At 42.3% G+C, this 11,053-nt stretch overlaps 1 pseudogene; it reads right to left on the bottom strand.

The window, feature by feature from the left end:
• Nucleotides 1-3,380: 3,380 nt before the first annotated feature.
• LOC119258172 (high mobility group protein B3-like) lies at nucleotides 3,381-9,124 on the bottom strand (annotated as a pseudogene).
• Nucleotides 9,125-11,053: the final 1,929 nt, after the last annotated feature.

The following is an 11,053-nucleotide window of genomic DNA, read 5'->3' as shown; positions in this document are numbered from 1 at the left end:
AATGGGAAGGAACTTTAATTAAACTAGGAAACAATACAGGTAAGGCAAAGAGTCTAGTTTCTAAATGAAGCACCCAAAGTTACCCATCCCCTCGTGGGTAAAAGTCCATCCATATGGGATCGGCCCAGAACAAGGCCCCAAAGTCTATCACAAGTCTAAAACATCTTCCAGTGGGGACCCACAGAAAAGGGTCACAAACAACTGGACAAGCCCGGAAGGAAAAGAGCAAAATCAACATCAAGATAAAGCTGCCATTGTCACCTCCCCACGGGTCTCACCCACATCTGTGTCACCTAGTCCACGACCAAAAGACAAGCGCAGTTTCTTCACGTGTCTCTAGGCTCCATGTGCCTCCTCCAGGTCTCCTGGCTCCATCCTGCTTCCTTCCTCGGTCTCTTCTTCAGCTTCTCCTCTTCCTGCTCAGCTCCACCCTCCTTTGGGTGGGGCAGGGAACCTCCCCCTTTCCTGGGGACCACCCTGTTGCAGAAGGACCAAAGTACACTGCTGAGGGGAGCAGTGGGCAAGACAGGAGAGGTCCGCACACCATGTGGGACCCTCACCAGTGGCAGGGGATTGAACTGGCACTGCAGAAGCTGCGGGCAGCTTTGCAGCCCAGCACTCAACCACTGAGCCACCAGGGGAGGCCCAGAGTCCAGTTTTTCTACAGCAGGAAGGAAGCAGAGACATGTCATGAGTCTCAGTACTGGAGTAAAGGTCCAGGCAGCCACATACTGAGACCAGACGCAGCCCCTCCCCCTCCTCCAGCCAGCCAGAGTAATCTAAGGGGTGCTAAAGGTGGTAGAGGAGGGAGTTACTCTGGATCACCAACCCAAGCCTGTTTGGCAGGTTTTGTTTGTTTGTTTGTGAAAGGTACTGCACTGTAAAGAACAGCCAGGCCAAGATTCCTGGGGGAAGGGAAAGTTTATTGCTCTGGGTGGACCTCACAGACCCAAGGCAGGGGGGTCAGGGTTGTGGCGCATGTTGTTAGGGGGAAGCAGGGTATTATAGGGTAAGGAGGGGTCAGGTGGGAAGTTGGGTTGGTATGGCGGGAAATGTTTGTGGGGCAGGTAGAGGTTCTTTGTCTGAGAAGAGACTCTTAGGGGGAGGGAGAGGTTCATTGTCTGAGTCCTCCAGGCAGGTATACACTTTCCTGACCCCAGGTGGGCTTCCTGGTTGGCTTTTGCATTCTGGCCTCCTGCAAGGACCTCTCATACCAGCCTTTTGTTGATAGGAAAAGGGGCAAAGATTCTTTCTTTGGCTACTTCCTACTGAAAGGGGGCGAAGACCAAGGAGTGGCTCAGGCCTGGTTATGAGGGTCTTCAGCAGGGATGCTAGAATAGGGATGGAGAAGGAGTTGGTTAAAGGTGGTAGGAGACATTTCCCGAATGCGAGCCTGTATGAATTTTAGGAGGCAAGGGGCGAAAAGAAAAAATAAGGTTATCATTAGTATTGGCCCCAAGAGTGGGAGGAGCCATGACACTATAGGATTTTGAAACTGTTATAGAGCAACCCCGATATTAAACGGGTTCCTGGCTGTGGGTCCTCACCCACGCGCTTTAAAGGGACTTATGAATACTCTACTACAGACACACACAAAAGGTTAATAAAAGGTTAATTTATAAGGGAAAAGGAAATAAGAAAAATGTACAACTCAGGGAGAAAATAGGGAAATAAAGTCTTTAATGCGTCCTACCCGATCGGCTGACCTGGAAACCCAAAAGGCACTCTCAGAGCTGGCCGGATGCTGCTAGCTGGCAGAGAGCCAAAAATGGGGGCTCCCCAAAGCCCACGTGTCTGCCTTTTATATCCACCTGGCTGCTTAACCCCACCCTCAGGTCCCAGCCACCTTCCCTTTGGTGATGATGGTATTTGGAGTTCCCAGTGTCTTTGGCTTTGACCTGGGGTGGGGGTGGAGTCCACAAAGTCTACATGGAATTAGCTTTGGGACATCCTTTTCCCCCTAACAATACCATGTCAGCGGAGAGTTGGAACTCCCGGTTTCCCATTCTATGTCTTTGCATAGTTTTATTAAGGCTTCTACATTTTGTTCTATAATCCCTGATTTGTTGATATAGTAACAACATTCTTCCCTGAGAAACAGGCAGGTACCCCCTTTATTAGCTGTTAACAAGACCAGAGCCCGCCGGTTTTGGAGAGTGACCTGTGCCAGGGAGGTGAGCTGTCTTTGTAATGATGCTAAAGACACAGGTTTTTTCTAAGGAGGTATCTATTCTTTCATGAAATTCCTGGGCAATTCCATGATTGGAAGAAAGGCTGCCCGCTTAGTCCGATGTGGTGAGAATAACCAACCTAGCTCAGACAGTTCGTACAGAGTTAACTGTGAGACCACGAGGACTTGGATACATGGGCCTGGAGTAGCAAAATTAATACACCAAGAGAGAGAGCCATTGCACCAAAAAAAATTTTCCTTTGCTGTTGTTTGGAGCACAGAAGTAACCGAAATGTTAGAAGTACAGGAATAAAAGCTGACAAGGGCATCAGTTTGATAGCAGGGGTAGCTGTGATTGGAGTCCCATAGGGGGACTGAAAGTTTGGGAGTCTGGCAAGCAGCGTCCTTATTTTGGTGGTAGTGGTACTGAGATTGATTGGAACTGCCGCCAGTAGAGGTCTCTGCAGGGAAGCCCAGAGGAAACAAGAGGAGGTATTAGTCCCGAGAGAGTCATTTAGGAAGGCTATAGCATTTTGGATTATATGAATCCAGACTGAGGGTGTCTCAGTATTTTCTAATGATGTTAGCTGGCTTTGCTAGACTTGTTCTGAGTGAAGGATATCTTGGGAGACCTGGACGGAAGCATTTTGTGTTGGGACATAGGCTCTATCTATGTTGAGGGTTGCACACGGGTAGGAGCTATATCCTGTAGCATATAGTTTAGCTACCACTCCAGCTACCCATCTGGTGTCCCAGGGGTCTTGGATTTTAAGTTTAAACTGGTTTCCTTTCAGGAGGAAAAAGGAGCTCTGTGGCTGGGAAGGCGAATGTATCTTGCAGCTCCAATATGGGCAGCCTCCGTATTCTTCCCATAAGTGGACCCCTTTTTGCAGTAGTCCCATGTTTGATCATAGGTAAAGCAGAGGAAAGACGTGGTGTTCACTGAGCCAAGTTTAAGAATTATTGAGATGTCTGCAGAACAGCCAGCTAGGGGGCAGTCCACTGTGCCCACCAAATGGGTGGTCTCGGTAGACCCTGAGACAAAGGTCTCCCTAACTTTGAATTTCCATACATAAGACACTGAGCTAGGGGAGATTTTGACAAGAAATGCGCACCCTAGTAGGACCCAGGTTATGACATACATACTGTTTGTCTTCGGGGGCACGTTTGACCCGTGACTGATGGTGCCAGGAGGGGTCTCCCAGAAGTTTTATCGCTGTAGGTGTGGTGAGAATAACCGTGTGTGGGCTGGTCCACCGAGGCTGCAGTGGTTTTGGTTGAAGCGATTTGAGTAGGACTTGGTCTCCCGGATGCAGTGGTGGGGAAAGTCGGTTGAGAAGGTCGAGATCCGAGGCAGGACTGGGTAAGTACCTATCTGCGTGTTCCCGGAGCAGTTGCCTGAGTAGGGAAAGGTACGGGAGATAACCAGCAAGTGTGGGGGGGGGGTTGGATAGGCAGGTCATGGTTAAGGAGAAAGAAGGGGCGGCCGTACATCAGTTCAAAGGGGCTTATGAAAAGGGGTCCTCTCGGAGTGGCCCGTATCCTAGTGAGGGCCAGTGGGAGAAGTTCGACCCAAACTTACGGAGCTCTAGCGAGAGTTTAGTCAGGTGATCCTTGATAAGCCCATTGGCGCACTCCACTTTCCCTGAGGATTATGGATGGTGGGGAATATGAAGCTTCCAGGTGATACCCAGAGCCGTGGAGACCTGCTGAGTAATTTTTGAGATAAAAGCTGGACCGTTGTCAGATTGGAGAGAGGTGGGGTAATGTGGTTAAGTTTGCTTGTTTGTTTTTAAGGTCCTGGTGGCTAAGCAGCACAAGCTCCAGTGAGATTTACCACTTGTAGAAACTGAGTGAGCTCCTTATCAAAAATCTTACATTTTACAGATAGGAGGAGAACCTTAAGATGTTCACCATGTTGAAGCTAAGCAGGAGAAAGATGGCCACCCATTATTAGCTTATCTTATTGAAAAAAGGAATGGAAAGTAAAAGATCAGGCATCTAGCAGTGAAAATGTGATTTGTCCATTAAGTTTACTTAAGATGTCATGACCAAGGAGGGGGATTGGACACTGTTCCATGTATCAGAAGATATATTAGAGGTTTGTGTTGACAAATTGGTTTTCCATAGGTTGTAATACGACTTTCTTTTGTGCCCTTCCCAGAGACTGATACAATGTTCTTGTCCACCCAAACTAACTTATTTATCAAGGCTAAACAGGTTGTTGTAGTATCTCCCAAAATGGTCAATTAAAAAGTCCTCCACAGTGAGGTGGTGGCACTACAAGGTGGATGACATTAGCGTACTTTTGCAGATTGTCTGGAACTTCTGCCCTCACCCCTCCATGCCTGTTCTTCATTTGAACCAAATTAGCCATCCATTTAAGGTCCTGACAGTATGAAGTTTCCAAGAGGAAAGTGGGATGTTTGATCAATATTATCTGGCATGTTATTCCTGGTCATTCAATCAATCCACTGGGAGTCAGTGAAGAGAGAACTTTCCCACACCAGGGCAGGTAATGAGGGCAAATTGGGTGCCCCCTCTGGTGTGAGGAAAAGTAATTTTAGTTCTAATGTGGGAGACTCAGCATGACCTGTAGTGCCTCTTTTCTCTCCCTATTCTCACTTTGTACACTTATCAGGAAAAGGAAAGGGTTCTCCCCTCTTTGTTTCATCAACTTGACCTCTGCCTTTTGATTTGTGCAATACAATCAGAATTTATTCTTGCACGCTCCCTACTGAAGTTGCTAAATCTGATTTATGGAGGACACCCTGTACAGCCTCAGCGGCTTCTGCCATTTCAGCCAGAATTTGTTCTTACAAGCTTTTGGTGGATAAAGTAGGTTAATCTAATCTAGAGAGGCAGCCTGCATTTGCTCTTGCAGACTCTCAGTGCTCTTGGCCTTTACTAAATCTACTTTAGGAGGCAGCCAGAATATTCTTGCATGCTCTCAACGGTCAAAGTGAGAGTCTCACTTCCTCTTGAACCAAAACCAATGTTGCATAACATACTTAAATACACACCCAAGGACAACAGAAGCACACATGCTAAACTAGAAGTTGAAACTGAACTTCACAGGAATAAAACCATTGCCCATATATCAGGTTTTATGAGGTTAGTCAGATCAAAAGCGTTTAATGAAAAATATGAAAGAGGATAACTGCCTAAACTAGTGGTTAAACCCATATTTATTTTTTTAAAGATTTATTTATTTGTGCATACAGGCCAGAGTAGGATTCACCAGAGACAGACAGAGGATTCACCAGAGACAGGGGAAAACAACAGGCAGACAACTGAAATACAGTTGTCTGCTGAGAGGAGCAGCGGGCAAGTCAAGAGAGGTCTGCTGCACAATGTGGGTAGCTCCCTGGCCAGGGATCCAACTCGTGCTGCAGTGGCTGTGGATAACTTCATGGGTTGTGTCTTAGCCCCTTGCACCACCAGGGAGGCCCGGAAGCAATTTTTTTAAATATTTATTTATGCATACAAGAACTGGGGTACAGGCCAGAGAAGTGGAGTGTGAGAGGATTCACCAGAGACAGAGTGGGGAATAGAACAGGCAGATTGACTGAAATACACTGCTCAGGGGAACAGCAGGCAAGTCAGGAGATATCCTCTGCTCAGTGTGTATAGCACCCTGGCTGGGGATCCAACTCGTGCTGCAGTGGCTGTGGATTGCTTCATAGGTTGTGTCTTAACCCCTTGCACCACCAGGAGGCCCCCATCCATTAATTTTTTAAGGTCATGGTTTGATATTATTTTCCTAGATCCCTGGAATGGAAATGCTGGGTCATATGATACTTCCATGTTTAGTTTAAAGGTAAATTCAGATCACTTTCCAAATTGGTTGCACTGGTTTTTATGATCACCAAAAATGCAACATGGTCCTCCTTTATCCACACCCTTTTCAACACTTGCTTTAAAAAAAAAAAATATATATATATATATATATATTTATGCATACAAGAGCTGGAGTACAGGCCAGAGGTGTGGGGAGTGAGAGGATTCACCAGAGACAGAGTGAGGAACAGAGCATGCGGATTGACCAAACTACACTACTGAGGGTAGCAGCGGGCAAGTCAGGAGAGGTCTGCTGAGCCATGTGGGTAGCTCCATGGCCGGGGATAGAATTTGTGCTGCAGTGGCTGTGAATAGTTTCATAAGATGCATCTTAACACTTTGCACCACTAGGGAGGCCCCCAACACTTGCTTTTTTAAATATGTGCCATTCACACACACACACACACACACACACACACAGACACACACACACACATATATATATAAATATATATATCATTGTAGTTTTAGGCTGCATATCCCTTACTAAGAGTGATGGTGGACATTTTTCTATGCATCTATTAGCATTTTGGATATCTTCTTTGATGAATAATATGTTGAGATCTGTTGCTCATGTATTCAATATTAACTGGGTTTGTTTTTCTTTTTAGATTGTATAAGTGTTACATATCTTAAATACTTACTCCTTGTCAGTTGTACAATGTGTAAACATTTTCTCAAATTTGGTAGGATATCTTTCATTGTCTTACTTTTGCACTGTGTAAAAGTTTTTCAAATTGAAGTAATCACAATTATTTATTATTTTATTTTATTTTATTTTATTTTATTTTATTTTATTTTATTTTATTTTATTTTATTTTATTTTACAGTCATAGGCACGGGAGGGTGAGAGAATTCACCAGAGCCAGAGCAGAGAGTAGAACAGGCAGATTGACGAAATACACTGCTGAGGGGAGCAGCGGGCGGCAGGAGAGGTCTGCGCGCCATGTGGGACCCTTGCCCTGCGGCCGGGGATTGAACTGGCGCTGCAGGCAGCAAGGCTGCAGGCAGTCTTGCAACACAGTGCTCAACCGCTGGGCCACCAAGGAGGCCCCACAATTATTTATTTTTGCTGTTTTTGTTTTTTTCCCCAGTGCTGTAGGGGCTGAGTCTCCAAAATCAACTTTATCATTGATATCATGAAACCCATCCTCACACTTTCCTCCTGTATTTTTTAACTATTACTATGTAAATCTTTCATGCATTTGTAATTTATTTTTGTGAGTGTAGTTAAAGGGTGCTTAATTTCAAAAGACACACACACATATATATATATATATATATATATATATATATACACACACACATATGTGTATACATATTTATAGAGAAAGAGATAGATATAAATATATCTTTCCAATTTCCCAGTACCAGTCATAAAAGAGGATCTCCATTCTCCATCGAAATATATTGGCAACTTTATCATGAATTAATATTCAAACAATCATTTCTGAGGTGTGGGGGTGGTTCTGTTCCTTGCTCCATCTATGTATTTTTGTGCCAATACCCTATTGTTTCAATTACTGTTTCTTTAGAGTGAGTTTTCAAGTCAGATATCATGATGCCTCCATTTCTCTTCTTTCTAAAGACTGCTTTTGTTATTAGAGGTATTTTATGGTTCTATATATATTTAATACTTTTGTTCAATTACTTTGAAAAATATTGTTCATATTTTAATGGAGATTAAATTAATCTATCATGTTTGGTATAACAGTCATTTTTATTATGTTGATTTCCCCATTGAGCATTGGGTTATCTTCTCATCTCCTGAAGTAATGATATAGACTCTTTAATAACCCCTGTTGTTTTTATTGTATAAATCTTTCACACCTTTTGGGTTAATTATTTTGAAATAATTGTGAATAGAATATTTCCTTATTTTTCTTTTATTCTTGTTCATTATGTTATATAAAAATGTAGCAATTTTTCTGCTTAATTTATTTATTTATTTTGACAGAGAAACTTTTTTTTTTTTTAATCCATACTCTTCTTCCCCCTTATCATCTTTGTCTTCTTCTTCCACCTTTTTTTGGGCAACTTTAATGGGACCATTGGTATCATGAAATTTTCTATTACTTACAGTTGGGAACATCTTTCTCATACTTTTTCAGCTTTGCAGCCTTGTTGTAAGGTTACTTTTCATTGTCATTTATGTTATTCCACTCCTTGCACACCTATTTTGTCATGTCTTCAATAGAGATGCCAGTGTTCCCAGACTTGGTCTTGGGGTAGAATTGTAAAAATGATAGGAAGAATCCAGATGGTGGCCATTTGGGTTTATTGGGATCCTTCTTCTTGACTTGCTCAGCTGGTCAATAATCCTTTGTTCCCCAATTGTAGTGTGCTTTCTGTGCCTTTCCCATTCCATCATATTTATTTTTTTAACATTTATTTATTTATGCATACAAGAACTGGGGTATAGGCCAGAGTTGTGGGGGGTGAGAGAATTCACCAGACAGAGTGGGGAACAGAGCAGGCAGATTGACCAAAGTACACTACTGAGGGGAGCAGTGGGCGAGTCAGGAGAGGTCTGCTGCGCCATGTGGGTTGCTCCCTGGCCGGCCAGGGATCAAACTAGTGCTGCAGTGGCTGCATATAACCTCATAGGTTGTGTCTTAACCCCTTGCGCCTCCAGGGAGGCCCTCATTTTATCACATTTAAACTTCTCATTCCCAGGGCCTCCCCTGTGGTGCAGTGGTTGAGCGCTGGGTTGCGAAGTTGCCCACAGCCTCTGCAGCGCCAGTTCGATCCCCGGCCACCAGGTAAGGGTCCCACATGTCGCACAGACCTCTTCTGCTGCCCCCTGCTCCTCTCAGCAGTGTATTTCATCAGTCTGCCTGCTCTGTTCCCTGCTCTGACTCTGGTGAATTCTCTCACCCTCCCGTGCTTCTGACTATACCCAGTGCTTGTATAAATAAATAAATTAATCTTTAAACTTCTCCTTCCCAGACATTGTCTATCATCACCTCTCTAAGCACTTCTTAGAAAACTGTGAAACTCTGTCACAGGGACCTCTGGGTTTTTCTTCTTATGCTCCTCCTGAAAACTTCATGTGAAGAAAGCATAAATAGACATTTTGTCCTTTGATTTCATGGTATCACCTTTATCCATCCTGACTTTATTCTTTCCTAGTCTAAGAAGCACAGGACAAGACTGTTTATTATTTTTTTTTTATACTCCCATGTTGCTATCTTCATATATGATTTCTAATAGCTTTTCTGGTTGAGTTTTTATATTTTCTATATATAATACAATATCTGTGAATAATGATAAGTTCACTTATTTTCTGACTTCTTTTTTCATTTCCCTTTGTTCTCTGATTGTTCTAGTTAAAATCTCTAATAGTAAATCAAACAAAAGAGGTGAAAAGGGCATCCTTGTCTTCTTCTTAATGTTTTACTTTTTCACCATTAAATACTATATTGACTATTAATCTGCAAAATTTTGGTTTTATTATATTATGATCAGGTATTTCTATTCCTATCTCCTTTAGAGTTTTTATTATAAATGTGAGATTCTAAATCAATCAAATGTTTTTCTATGCCTATTAATATAATATGACTTTAACCTTTACTTTTGTTGCTATATTGCATTATATTGACTGAATTATATATATTAAAACATCCTTGCATCTCTGGGATAAATCCCACGTGGATATGATATATAATCCTTGTCACACATTGCTGAATTCAGTTTGCAAGAATTTTGTTGAAGATTTTCCCATCAATGATAACAGGGATATTGGTCTGTAGTTTCTTTCCCTGTGCAATTTTTATTTAGTTTTGGTAGTGAGGTAATGTTGGCATAATAAGATATACTAGGGAACACTCCTTCTTTGATTTTTAGAAATAATTTGAGCAAATTAAGCAAAATTTTTCCATTAAAATTTGATAAAATTAATTTGTTAAACTGTTTGGCCCCGGACTTTTGTTTTTGGGGAGATTGTGGATTCTATTTCTATGCTTATGGTCAGTTCATTTGTTTTTTGCTGGTTTTGTCTTGGTAAATTATATTGTGGTAGATATTTACCCATTTCTTCTTTTTTTTTTTTTAAGATTTATTTATTTATTTATACAAGCACTAGGTACAGTCAGAAGCACGGGAGGGTGAGAGAACTCACCATAGCCAGAGTGGGGAGTAGAACAGGCAGACTGACGAAATACACTGCTGAGGGGAGCAGCAGGCGCGTCAGGAGAGGTCTGCACACCATGTGGGACCCTTGCTGGCAGCCGGAGATCAGAGATCAAACCAGCGCTGCAGAGGCTGCGGGCAGCTTCTCATCCCAGCGCTCAACCGCTGCGCCACCAGGGGAGGCCTATTTACCCATTTCTTGAAGGTTATAAAATTCATTGGTTTATAATTAATTGTTCATAGCAATTTCTTATGACGATTTGTATTACTATGCTATGTTTATTATTTTCACTCATTCATTTCATTCTGTTTATTATTAGTCTTTTCTTTTCTATTAGTCTACCTAGAGATTTAGTTAAAAAAAAAAAAACAAACTCTAATTGCATTGCTTTTTTTATAATGTTTTTAATCTTTATTTCATTGATTTCCACTCTTGTTTTTTTATTTATATCCTTTTTTATAAATTATATCCTATTTATAACTTTTGGTTCCTATTCTTTCCTCCTTTACATGTTGATTTAAAAGCAGTATTAGATTAGTTATTTGGATTTTTCTTGGTTTTTATTTGATTTTTTAAAAACATTTATTTATTTATTTATTTATTTATTTATTTATTTATACAAGAACCGGGGTACAGGTCAGATGTGCGGGAGGGTAAGAGGATTCACCAGAGACAGAGCAGGGAACAGAACAGGCAAACTGATGAAATATACTGCTGAGGGGAGCAGCGGGTGGGACAGGAGAGGTCTGCCCTGCCATGTGGGACCCTCGCTGGCTGGCTGGGATCAAACTGATGCTGCAGATACTGAGGACAGCTTCACAGCTCTGTGCTCAATTGTCTGCGCCACCAGGGGAGGCCCTAATTATATTTTTATTTTTTTTAATTTATTTTTTTGCATAGAAGAACTGGGG

Source organism: Talpa occidentalis, unplaced genomic scaffold (genome assembly GCF_014898055.3).
Source record: "Talpa occidentalis isolate TD23 unplaced genomic scaffold, MPIMG_talOcc4v2.1 talOcc4.4, whole genome shotgun sequence".
Taxonomy (NCBI): domain Eukaryota; kingdom Metazoa; phylum Chordata; class Mammalia; order Eulipotyphla; family Talpidae; genus Talpa; species Talpa occidentalis.
This window is presented reverse-complemented; position numbering and strand designations above follow the sequence as displayed.